We start from the raw sequence: 14,249 nt of genomic DNA, 5'->3' as shown, positions 1-14,249 counted from the left end.
TCTACCTACTACAAGTCCTGTTGATACAAATGCAAAAAAAGAGAGTTTTTGTTTTCAAGGAGCTTATGGTTAATGTAGTGAGAGAGCATATAAAAGAAAACTGAAAAGGGGAGAGAAAAGAAGAGTAAGGTAAGGTCTGATGGCAAAATCCAGAAGATGACAACCACTGAGAAATGAAGTGCTCGGTATTTGTTTCCATGTACTAGGCAAATATTGATTTAGAGTTTATGACTTTCCTTAAAAGGAAATACCTTGAATGGGGCTCTGATACCACAAAATAAAGAATAACCATGGGTAAGAAGCAGCCCCAGGTTAAAGTCTTTTTAAAGACCTAAAATATCTCATAAAACATTGAGTGCTAAGTATTATGATCTAAACTTTACCAGTTACTTTGAACATATATATAAGGCAAAGACATACAGTTCTGATGAGGTTTTCAATGTTAGGTGTGGTTAGCAGAGGAAATGATAAAATTAATCCCTGAGTCAGGCATGGAGAAGTCACTGATGGAGTACAAGTTATCTCCATGGTCCCACCCTTTGGGAAGTTGGTCACATCCAAGTTATGTCAAATCCTTGAGACCCATCCTCTATAAAGGCCCTGTTATGTCCTGTTAGAAGTCCCAGTCATGTCCCTGAGGTTAAAATTTACCTATAAAATCTATTTATGGGCCATCAATAGATCCTTGGCTGTTGCCTTCTTTTGGGTCAGTCTGTCACCATACTTTGCCTCCTGCTATCTTTCTCCTTACCACCCCAGCCTCCATGTCAGGTGTTCTTCCTCCTAACTCATTACACTTCTCAACCCTGGTTCTCCTCCTTACAGCTAATTCACTCTTTTAAGATGCTCAGTCCCTCTCTTAGTATGCCATCTAAGATCATGCCCCAAACTCATGGACTGCCCCCTTTCTACAGGATAATTGTGAGTTCCACTGAGGAATTTGTCTTTCATATGCTCTTCCAACTGTATTTCATATTTACCATTTTCCATGTCTATTGTATAACTTCATTTTGTCTGTAACCTATTCCCCTAAATAAATCTATCTTTGGCAATTGTGAATATATAATATAATTATATTGTGAATATAATTAGAATGATGCTTAGAATATTTCTATCATTGTGTTAATATATTACTCTGTCTAAATTTAATCACCAAAACTCTAAAAGCTAAATAAAAATCTAAATTGTGAATTCTTCACATGACTGAACTCCAACTTTTGGTGTCTACCATCATTTGGAGTCTACATCACCCACATTAGTTCTAATACAGGACCTAATCATTATGTGGGATATTTATTATCTTTCTTTACATTCATTCTACTTTTTTTTCCTTTCCTGTCATAAATTTGGAGCACAGGTGAATAAACATTTGGAATAATTCCCTCAAGCCTTTAATTTCTCTTTTCCTTAGCACATCTTGAGACCCTTGATTGTCAGATCAGTATTTGCTTTTCCATCCTCACTGGTTGACCTCTTTCCCCACTTAAGCATCCCAGGAATGGGAGAAGCAGCTCTGATGCTAATGAGGAAACTGCCTCCTATGCTTTCCTTTCTCTGGAAAAAAAAATAGGTAGGTTCTGACTAGTTGCTTCAGGGTCAGCCTTAGGGGAAACTCACAACAAAGTATTCTGCATGGGAATCACTATAGAAAGGGTCTAAGTAGGTACAGGTATTCTTTAAGCTCATTTGTGTCCCATAAAAAGTCATTCCTTTCTTTTCTTGGACAAATGTCTAATGCATATTGGCAAAGATTAAATTGGCCTTTTTTATGGCATAGAATTGGTGTGTCTCTGGCATATTACTTATGCAATCTATTGATGTTAATAACATCACTGATTATCTGGATATAAAGGTTTTCTAGCAGAGTTTTTCTTTTGGACTGAAACATGGGAATAAAAAAAAAATTATGAATATCTTCAGAAATATTTATATCACTGACCTCCATATGAACAATTACCAATTGATTTTCCTCAGTTCCTCTAAGGCTCTAAAGCTGACCCTATTTAATTCAGCTACTAATGGATAGATTAAAGGATACCCTTATTATATGATGAGCATCCCGATAAATAGCCCTGTGTGGAAAGCTGTGCTTCCTTCTTCTTGACACTTTACCCAAGGCAACATGAAGAAGAAAGGAAAGAAAAAAGAGGAAAACAAAAACAAAGAAAAAAGTTTAAGGATAATACACATCTTGAGTCTGATAGAGACAAGATATCAATAGATAAACTGATTATCAGGAAAAATTAATTATTAATCTTAAAAAAAGGTTTAGAGAAAAAAAATCCTGCCTTGTCAGTAACAATCTGTCTTGAAGTCTCAGGATTAATTTTAAGCAAAGTGCAGATTTTGCAGGTGACAAAACTAAACACAGAAAAGTATTAAGCTACAAAATATATTAATTTATATGACCTAAAAAGATCAAAGAAATAGGAACAGGTTTCAGATATTTAAAAAATGTGTGTATGTGTTTGTTAGAAATAATACTCTGCACCCTAAAAAGAATGCCATGAATGAACAGACTCAGGATGAGTGAAGCAGTTTGAATTTTTAATAGGTTCCTGCAGAAGCAGATATGAAATCCCTCACAGGTATCAGAACCAATAGGTATCTGACCCTAACCCCACTTCCTCTTCCTTCCCAGAATTTCCATTGGAGGAGATCTTTTGGAAATCTCCCATGTCATTCCCCTCCCACTACATATGTTCCTTGATATGTCTCCCCTCCCTGATCATACATTTCATGTTTAAAGATGTTGACTAATCCCATCTTCAAAGTGTGTCAGTTAATATATATGAGATTCATTTAGCATGCATGGTTGCAAAAAAACTTGTATCCTGTCATTGACCCCAATTTTTTCTAGCAAATTTAGGCTTGGGCCTCCTTATCAAGAACTTTGTTGTTTAGTCAGTTCCTTGACTCACAAGGTGATTGGTTGGAGATACCTTAGCAGAAAACTTCACCCTTCCCTTCATCTTGACTTTGTGTTTGAATAAATTCTTTTGTGATTCCAAGCTTTACTGCTGACTCAGAGAATATAGACCACTGATTTGACTTCCCCTCAAATTCCTTATCTTTATAGCCAACTTATAACTTCTATAGAAACAGAACATTGTTCTCCCACCATTTCTCATTGTGTACACTTAAGAAAAAAGCATATGTACATATACATAAAAGAAATGATGTACATATTAATAAATATATAATTTCTTTATGTAGTAGTAAAATATTAGAAACTAAGAAAGTATCAATAAATTGAGAAATGTTTGAATAGATCATTATAAAAGAATGTAATGAAATACTATTTTCTGTAATAAATGATAAAGGGTGTGACTTCAGAGAAACTTGGGAAGACCTATATTAATTAATACATAGTGGAGTGATCTCAATCAGAACAATTCATGCAACAATATTGCAAAGAGAACTTGGGAAAATTTAAGGATTGTCATCATGATAATGACACACCACAATGTCAGAGGACAAATGATAAAATTACAAACCTCCATTTAAGGAGAGATGACAGCTGAGACATCTCTTAAGTTATCTAGCTGAACTACCTTAGGATTTTTCTGACTTCTCCACTAGACCCCCACATTATTTCTTTTCAATGTTCTTTTGTGTTTTATCTTCCCCCATTAGATTTTAAGTTCCTTAAGGAGATGAGCATGCATCTTTTCCTATTTGTGCCCACGTCATTTAACACAGTGACTGTACACATTAGTCATTTAAATGTTTATTAACTATTTCAACATATTTTACAGTTTTTGTTAAAAAAAAAAAAGGAGATGGAGTCAGGAAACAGAATGAGCTGTTGTTTTTTTTTTTTTTTTGACAGCTAATGAAATAATTTTTTGTTTGTTTATTTTCCTATGCATGTATTATAAAGATTTCCCCCCTTTCAATAGGGAATTAGAGAAAATAGATTTTCTGTTCACTGCAAAATAAAATTAAATAAAAATGTAAAGCCTGAAATATGGGTGAATTGCATGTATATAAGTAAAAATAAATCATGAAATATTTCCAAGAGACAAAAATTCCTATTAAAAATAACTTGATATAGTCAAGATGCAATTCTATTGTTGTAAAGTTTTACATCCAAGTCTGGTTTCTGATGTATAGTGTGTGTTTGACTCTGGATGGATCGCTTAATATCCTGCCTCTGTTGCTTACTACCAGTGTTGTTGAAGGCAAATTACTTACCCTCCTTTGATTTGCTCATCTATAAAAATGAAGGGGTTAATCTATATGATCTCTCAGATCCTGTCCAGCTCCACCACTATGATTCTATGATTCTCTTAGTTAATGTCCCATGGAACTATGATCATTTATTACAGAAAAGGTGGTAATTTGCATTGATAGAATAAAGTTCCTGAGTTCTAGTGTTCCACTTGATGAAATCACAGATATATTTTTAAAAAAGTAAAAATGTTACCTACACTATTTTATTATGGTCCATTGTGAGTTCACTAGTCTCATTTTACTTATAGGAAATAGTAGTAAGAATATAGAAATCTTTCATTTTACATTTTTGGTAATTAATTTTAGACAGAGTAATATTTAACACAATAACAGAAATATTCTAAGCATCATTCTAATTATATATTTTAGGCATGATTCAGTAATAGTAAGGTTTATACATATTTGGTAGGAAGAATAATCCATATTTCAGTGACCTGTGAAGGTTTGTCATATTTAAAAATAAATTAGTCACAAAAATCTTGAGATTAAAATGAAAGCCCTGTATCATGCTAATTGGTTTGTACAACAGACAACTGGATGCAAAGAGATACAGACACATTTAGAATAAAAATACACTGAACTCAAGAAAAACAAACAAAAAAATCTGTAGTGTATGTAAGCATAAGAAAGTTTTCATTCACATGGATTTTTCTCCCTCATGTTTTAAATTTTATGGATATTAGCAGATACAGTGATATGGGAAATAATTATTGGTTTTTATTGAAACACATGGTGCAGTAGAAAATCTCCTGATTCTTGAAATTGTGGCTCATGATTCAAATCCTATCTCTGACAGTTATAACCAGAGTGATATTGGCTAAGTTAAATTCTCTGGACTTCAATTTCTTTATCTGTTAAATCAAAGCAATAGAGGAGATGGCTCCTGAAAATCCTTATATTTAATTCTTCAATTGAAATATATATATATATATATACATATATAAAATTTTACAAAGTGATTTCTCATGATCATTTTATTCAATCATCACATTAACTGCAATCAATCAACTAACAAGTGTTTATTAAGTACCTAATCTGTTCCAGGCAGCTGTGGATACAAATTAAATGGGTGTCATCATTTTGGAGTTAATGAAATATGGGGAAGTTAATGACTTTTCTAAAGATAAACAATTACTTTTTTGATAATAATAATAATAACTTTTTATTCTTCTAAGTACATGTAAAAATAGTTTTCAATATTCATCCTTGCAAAAATCTGTTTCAAATTTTTCTCCTTCCCTTTCCTCCTCCCCTCTACCATAGACAACAAATAATCTAATATAGATTAAACATGTGCAATTATTCTAAACATATCTGCAAATTTGCCAGACTGCATGAGAAAAATCAGATCAAAAAGGGGAAAAAAGACACTAAAAAGAAAAAAAAAACAAACAATAACAACAAAAATTGAAATGAAAATGAAAATTTAATGCTTTTATCCACATTCAGCCTCCATAGTTCTCTCTCTCTGGATGCAGTTGGCTCTTTCCAATACAAATCTATTGGAACTGTCTTGAATCACCTCATTGTTGAAAAGAGCCAAGTCTACGACAGTTGGTCATCACCTAATCTTGTTGTTACTCTGTATAATATTCTCTTGTTTCTACTTATTTTACTTAACTTCAGTTCATGTAAATATTTCCAGGCTTTTCTGAAATCAACTTATTTATTATTTCTTATAAAACAATAATATTCCATTACATTCATATTCCATAGCTTATTCAGCCATTCCCCAATGGATGGGTATCCACCTAGGTTCCAGTTCTTTGACACTACAAAAGGGTCTGCTACAAACATTTTTACATATATGAATCTTTTTTCCTCTTTTATGATCTTTTTGGGATACAAATCAGCAAAGGGTATGCACAATTTGACAGAACTTTGGGAATAATTTCAAATTACTATCCAGAAAGGTTGGATCAGTTCACAACTCCACCAAAAATGTATTAATGTCCCAGTTTTCCTACTTCCCTTCCAACATTTACCATTATCTTTTCTTTTTATATTAGCCAATCTGAGAGATGTAAAGTGGTAACTCAGAGCTGTCTTAATTTGTTTTTCTTTAATCAATAACTATTTAGAGCATTTTTTCAGATGATTAGAAATAGTTTTAATTTCTTCATCCGAAAATTGTTCATATTATTTGACCACTTATCAATTGGGAAAAAGGCTTGTTGTTTTATAAATTTGACTCAATACCCCATATATTTTAGAAATGAGGACTTTTTCAAAAATATTGGCTATAAAAATTTTCCCCAGTTTTCTGAAACTGGGGAAATCTAATCTTGGCTGCGTTGATTTTGTTTGTACAAAATCTTTTTGATTTAATGTAACCAAAACTATCCATTTTACATTTATATAATTATGTCTTTGGCCATAAATTCCTCTCTTCTCCAAAGATCTTACAAGTAGTCTATTACTATCTCTTGTTCTCCTAATTTGTTTATGATATCACCCTTTATGTCTAAATCATGAACCCATTTCAACCTTATTTTAGGGTAGTGCTTTAGATGTTAGTCAATTTCTAGTTTCTGACATACCATTTTTCTAGTTTTCTTAGCAAATTTTGTCAAATAGTGAATTTTTATTCCAGAAGCTGGTCTTTTCTGTTTTCTCCCATATCCTTTCCAGTCAATGTATTTTGGAATCTTGACCACCACCCACATGCTAACTATTCCTATTAGTTCTTTGGCACCTCAAAATTTTATATGCATAAATATTACAATAATACAATTATTATTTTCTAATTCATTGATAAAAAATGTTAAACATTGTGAAATGATTACTGGGAGATATGCACAAGACCTTTTAATTTTTGTCAGTCTTCTAATGATTCTGTGGGCTGAAATATTTAAGCAATTTTGGATCCATATAAATTTATTAATCAACATTAGTCAATCTTCTATGTGAATGACATGAGATACTTTGTCAAGTTCTTTGCTTACATAAAGATTTATCATAACTCTTGTACTCTTCCATTATATGAACTAAGTATTCCTGAAAAAGATAAGATATTAATTAGTTTATTTTCAACTATCTGCTTTTGATAAGGAGAGAGTTCTTGGCCTGGAATATGTTAGCACCTTTTATTTGTTTAAGTATTTTGATAACAGTATTTCCATGTAATTTTTTTGTAATTCTATGTATTTCACTTTATGTATTTAAAATATTCTATTAAAACTAAGAAAGGGGTCAATGAAACAGCAAAATGTTAAGCATTCCTTTAAAGCAATACTGACTTCTTTTTGATTATTGCTTCCTTTTATAGATGTTATTTATCTATTGAAAATCTAGAATTTTGCCAAGGGTTGATTTCAGGGGACTATTGTTTGGAGATTTCATTCTTTTCCCTTAAAAAAAGACAATCTTTGCCCTTCTCATATCCTTTATTATTTTCCATGATCTTCTAAAACTTGAGCCAACAGTCACTTTGTGACAACATTAGTATCAGCATAGCATAGGATATAGAATACTACATTTTAAATTCACAAGGCCTGAGAAGATTTGATGGACTATAAGTGCTTCAGAGCAGATTGCATGGAGTTTACCTTTTTCATTTATGAAATCTGAAATGTACACCCCTTTGGGGTTATTTTTCATGGCAATTCATGTCAAAATATCAAATTATATGTCAATTTCATTTAGAACATCTTGCTAAATTTCATGTAGAGTTTTCCTGCCTCTTAAATTTCTTCAACAGATAGTATTGGACAAGTTGTAATTGTTTTCCTCAAGATGTCTTTGCTAATGACCACCAGTAATGCCACAGTTGAAGCTATTAGAGATTTCTTTTTCCTTTGAATACTAATAAAACTAAATCCATATTTTTTTGCCTGGCTTAGATGAACTTGTAGGCTGCCCTCCCATGTAGTTTTAATTTGTTTTGGGGTTCTCTTTGCTGCTCTAGTGAAAATACACATATTTTTATGTTTTACTTCTTAATTCAATTCAGCAAATATCTAAAATACATTATTATGTGTAAGACACACATTAGGCATTAGACAGATCATATATTTGGAATATCAATAGTCAACATTTAAAGATAACTTAAGAATTCTTTCAGTCTTAGAACTTTGTTTACTTCCCTGTTGCTCTATTACTATTTATAATAATTTGTTTTCACTATTTATGACAAGAGAACTATCACATTTGAACTTAAATAGATCAATAGTCTCCTTCGCCTCATATTCCTTGGTCATCTGCGGAAACAGGAAGTACCACTCAGGACTGAATGTCATTTTACATTTTTTCCCTTTATTTGATGAGTTTTATTAACAATTATCTATTCATTATGATTTATCTATTAGTGTTAGGCTAGCTGTGCTAAAAATGATACTGAAACAGCATTGGAATCATACTCCAAGCCTTTTCTCTTTGTAGAGCACTGACTGAGTTTATACTCTGCTGAAATATATGTAAATATATTATGATCATAAAGTGCTGCTGGAGAAGTCATCTAGTAGTTAAGTGACTTCTCCAAGGTCATAGAGATGTGATGGCAGAATGAAATTTTGAGCTCATGTCCTCCTGCAACATTCCAGGTTTTTTCTTAAACTTTAAAATACTATTTTATTTTGGTTCTTTCCATGTCATAATAAAATAAAGCCTTGAAAAAGAACTTTTGAGATCTCCACTTTGGTTTAAATTATAATGATAAAGAAATAATGAAAGCTGTCTTCCTTTATTGTTGATACAATATTACCAAATTAGGTCATCTGTCTTTTATGTCATTGGACATTTTCCTACCTGAAACACAAAATCAAATACTTTAGCTTTCTGCTTAATTGTAGCCTTAGGCTCCTGAACTTGAAAACAATAAAAATGCTTTGTATTATTCCTGAAACTTAGAAAACAAAATAGGAGAGAAAAGAAAAAGATACTAGCTAACCTTAAAAGAATTCACTGTTCCCTCTTTAATCATGCAGAGCAAAAAAAAAAAAAAGTACTGAAGAAGGTAATAATAGTTACCTATGCCATTTTTTATATGAAACTATTTGTTGCCCTCTCTTAAACTGATGCTGCAGGCTAAAATGAAGACTAGTTAGAGATACTGAAAAGAAAAGAAAAAAAAAAAGATTACAGGCTCAGCAGACTTGAATCTAGATTTTAATTAACTAGGAAGATGGTTTAGTTAATCTAGAAGAAAGGAGGTCAAGTACTATGTGAAGACTCTTAAACAGAAACCACTAATTCTGTTAAAGATTTTTCTTCTATGGAACTGCGTGCTATCATGTTTAGATTAGATAACCTAAAGAACAAGCAATTAGGAAAAAGTGCTTTTTTAAATGTACTCCCTTTATGCTTCTAAATCAAATTCCAAAGTGATTTATTGATGACTATTTTTGCAAACCTATAGTTTGCTGAGACAATGCCATTAGATGATACTTCAGAGCCTAGCAGGGATTCTTCTATAGATAATGTAATTATAAGGAGTTAGTAAACCATCTCCTGTTGCAGGGATTATGGCCAACTTGAAGCTTTCTGGAGGCACATGAGACAGATTCAGATGTTTTGATATAATCTCACAGTTATACTTTAAATTATATTCAGTTAAGCTCCTCTTGGAAATTTGATCCTATCCATTATTGGAGGGGAACTTTCCCTGAAGACCCCAAATATTTATGTATAAAAGTACCAAATGTCCTTACTTCCTACTTGCTCTCTTTCTTCCCTACATCTATTTCTACTATCCATAATACATTACATGCATATATTTTTGAACAATCTACTTTGATTGATAGTTGATTAATACATGTAGTTTTTTCTGGTCAACTTGTATACTACTGGTCAGTCAAGGAAGAGAAATGAATGTTACTTTCTTAATGATTAATAAATTAATAATTTTCCATATTCTAAAACAAGGGGTATAAATTTGGTCATTAACAGCCCAATTTATTGTTATTTATTATTAAAGAAAACTATAGTTTTAAGGTTTGCCAAACATTTTATTAACACATTTCAGTCTAACAGTTTGTGAGGTGAAAGGAATACATAGAGATTGATTTTTTAGAAGTTCTGTAACTTGTTCAGTGCTGTATAACTAGTAAATTTCTGAGGGGGTATCTGAACCTAACTCTTCTTGATTCTAAATCCAACATTCTAATCACTACATGAAATGTCTTTTTCCTAACTTTCACCTTATTCCCCAGATATTAGTAGAAGAAATTTGGGAAAGATTGAATTTGAAAGGTTTTATAACATCCTAACTATTAGAATGGGAGGGATGGCATGCAGTTTAATATTTTTTTTTCCTTCAATATTCTATTTTGTTAACTAACATCCCTATAGGAAAGCAAAATAAAGAAACCTTCTTATATAAAAGAGGAGCAATGTATCATGCAACTAGATTCTAGGAGATGGCTTTCTTATATCATAAATATAAACCATCTTTGTTTAAAACTGAACTATTTTAAAGTGACTGTTTTGGTTGCTGAGTCATTTTTCAGTTGTGCCTGACTTTTTGACTAGTCTTTTCTTAACAAAAATACTAGAATGGTTTACCATTTCCTTCTCCAGCTCATTTTATAAATAAAGAAATTGAGTCAAAAAGTGATTTGCCCAGGGTCACTCAGGCTAGGAAGTATCTGAAGCCAGGTCTGAATTCAGCAAGATCAATTTTCTTGACTTAAGGCCTTAAACTCATTCCACTGTACTATCTAATTGCCCCCTATTTTAAAATAGCAGAGACCATCAAATAGATTTCATTTATGAGTTGTGATGTAGAACCTAAAATGCAGTAGCTGATAAGAGATACTTGGAGGCAAAAGTTTCCAATTATCAAAGGAACCTGGGGAATATACTTTTGAAATCCTAGAAAAAGTTGTTGATAATTGTGATATTCTCTTTAGACATGACAAGATTAGTCACAAATAGAAGGAATTATAGAAGAAGACAAACTTGGAACCTCAACTCTCTTAGAAATGTACTCACAACTTGCTCTGGATCTTGGCCAGGTCAGTAGCTATATATTTATGTCTGGTTCTGTGATGATTCTAGCCCATTGTCAAGACTATGTTGGAATCTCAATCTCCCTCTTCCTTTTTTCTGAAAGTGGCATTTATTTATATTAATTTCATATATTTTTTTTTAGCTATTTGATAGAATGTTCCTGTATGTATATATGTGGACCTAAAAGAAGTTCAACTTCTTTTTTTCTAATAGCCAGCATTTACACATTGCCATATATTTTGCAAATCACCTCACTACCATTGTCCTATTTTATCCTTAGGTGCTATTATTATCTCCATTTTTACATATGAAGATTCTGAAACAGATGTTTATTTAATGTCTATTTTTAGTACTCTATGTATTTGTAGATAATGCTTCTCTGTCTCTGTGTCTCTGTCTCTTTAATCCTCACTTTTGTTTCACACATAATTGTACATAGCAGTACATTCAGAACTTTCTTTTAATTTTTCTTCCTTGTGATTTCAACTTGTAGCATATTTTAATGACATTTAAGGGTGGATAAATGTTTATGTTAAGTTAATTTATTTTTCCCCAGAAAAAGTCTGATTTTGGTTTTGCTGATTAGTTCTACAGTATTTCTACTTTCAAGTTATCTAATTCCCCTTAATTTTCAGATTTTCTTCTGTGTATATGTATATATTACAAATAACTAAATATATATATTTATATATATAAATATTGGATATATATATATATATATATATATTTATATATAGGATTTATAAATTTGATTGTTTTCTAATTTTTATTGAGTGGTCAACTAGTCTTTGTGTAATATAAATATTTGCTTTAAATATATTATTTCTTTATGGACTAATTTCATTTAATTCAATGTTTTCCTTCTAATAGATATCAACTTTTTTTTGACCCATTCTCAATTTGTCATTGTTTTCTATCCATTTACATTTATCTTGCCTTTGGATTATTTTATCTCATGATATTTTTCCTTTTGGTAGTTCTTTTATTTATTTTTTTGTGAGCGTTCCCTTTCTTTGAAGTGCTTGCATGTCAGAATTCTGTTCACATATTCAAGTCATACCTTTGTCAACTTAAATATCATTTCCCCCCCTTAAATATCTATCTTTTTCTCATTGATCATTAGGTTCAAGTTTGCAAGCCATATGATTTTAGGTTGTAGTTTTGATTTAAACTGAGATCTTTTGGGGGGGAAGGGGTGGAGAGGCCTGGATGTGAACTGTGTGATCTGTGAAAGAAGGGTGATTCTGGGTCTCAAACTCTCCCAGCTTCTTGGGAGGGGCAACACCCTTCTTTCCATAAAGGAAACTCCCTAGATAAGTAATCTCTTTTCAATTGGAAATCTAAGCCTGGGGCATAATCAACATTGAGCGACTCAAACTACCCAGTTAAGTAATCTCATTCAATTTTGAATTGAATTGAAACCCCACGCCTCAGACATTTATAAAAGACAACTCTGAACCAGCAATCTTGGAAGCATCCTAATAGGACCTTGCCTGCTGGTGAGGATAACTTCTCAGTGTATCCCACCTTTGCTATATTCCCTGCCCATTAAGAAGGCTGAATTCCTAGCATGCTGACTTCTCAATGGGAATAAATCCCTTTTTGCCACACAGATTTCAGGTTTGCGAATTCTTTTTCATAGGACCTGTGGCTCTGACTAGAGGGATCTCCCACCCCAATTCCCACACCTCATCATTTGATTCCCTGACCTCATCAGTTTGAGTTATTTTGATTTTATAATATACTTTCTGCAGTAAATACACATGCAAGTATGTGTATATACTTTCTGAATTGGATTATGAGATTAAGAGAGCATAGTTTTAGACAGATAAAAATGGTTCACAACACAAAGAAATCATGTCAGAGGCATTTTTCATGGGTCACAAAGATTGGCCATTTATTATGTGAAATAATCTTAGAATCAACCAAATTTGACTAAACAAGGCAGAATCATACATGATTAAACTGTTACGCCACAGTCTCTTTGAACTGTTCTACCTCAGTTTCCCTGCACTATTGTCCTGACTGAGTTTCCTTGAATTGTTATCTCAGTTTCCTTAACTGTTCTGCTTCAATCCCCTTAGTTGTAAAACCCCACTCTGGTCCATTAAGACTGAGGACCATTTGCTCTAAGGTTATAAATAGTCAATGTGAGACTCAAGAAGAGGGGGAGATCAGACTTCCTGACTCCTAACTCCTTCTGCCCTCAAGAATTTCTGACACTACCCCCTCTAAAATATTCCAAAAGATAAGACTATCCCGGATACCTCATTGACATCTTCACTTCTCTTTATTCAGACATCCTGAGTCTGGCTTTTAGTAAGAATTTATGGCCTCCCCCCATCCTGACAGAACCAAATGGGTCTGTAAAATATTTCCCACTTCTTTCCCCTTCTTTGTCTGAAAAGAGTATATAAAGATTTGGGATTCTCCCATTCATCGCTGGATACTTTGAGACAAGAGTCCTGTCCAGTCAATTATGCTCTCCAATTAATAAAATATTAAAAACTCTCTAATCTCTATCTTGCCTCAGTTTCTCCGGCATTACAAAGTAGCATTCTTACATGGTTCAGGAACCTTTAAAGTCTCAAAGGAGAGGAAGAGCAAGGGAAGGGTCAGAGGAGTAAAGGGCACAACCAGAATGTTGCGAAGGAGCTCAAGAGGGACCAGTCAGGGTTGATAAAGGGGAAGCCATGAAGAGTCTACAAGATTGACCAGACCCCAGACTTATCTAAAGATATGCTTATCAAGATGAAAATAGAATGAATGTATTAGAATTACTGACAATGGAAGTCAGATGACCTGATTAAGGCTTCACATCACTTTCTATATACCATTATTTTCCATAATTTCTTGGGTTAAAAAATAATCTTATGATAATGAAATTTGTTTCCTTTTTATTTGAAAGTATTTATTATTTACACTTAAAATGTTTTGATTGTCAGTGAAATAACTATATTTAATGAATATGTAACTTAGAGATTGGAGGATAAGATTTCATTTTGGCTTTTCTAGAGGCAATTTTTGGATCTGCTCAATTAGTATTCTGCTGACTGCTTCAAGGG

General features: G+C 32.5%; 1 long non-coding RNA gene across 2 annotated transcripts in view; it reads left to right on the top strand.

Annotated features, from left to right (window-relative positions):
- LOC116421288 overlaps positions 1 to 14,249 on the top strand; it is a 132,881-nt gene that overhangs the window by 91,102 nt on the left and 27,530 nt on the right. For both annotated transcript variants that reach the window (XR_004231598.1, XR_004231597.1), the window contains one exon: positions 11,085 to 11,189. This is a non-coding gene — a long non-coding RNA (uncharacterized LOC116421288). The remainder of the gene's footprint in view (positions 1 to 11,084; positions 11,190 to 14,249) is intronic.

Source organism: Sarcophilus harrisii, chromosome 1, assembly GCF_902635505.1.
Source record: "Sarcophilus harrisii chromosome 1, mSarHar1.11, whole genome shotgun sequence".
Lineage (NCBI taxonomy): Eukaryota > Metazoa > Chordata > Mammalia > Dasyuromorphia > Dasyuridae > Sarcophilus > Sarcophilus harrisii.
This window is presented reverse-complemented; position numbering and strand designations above follow the sequence as displayed.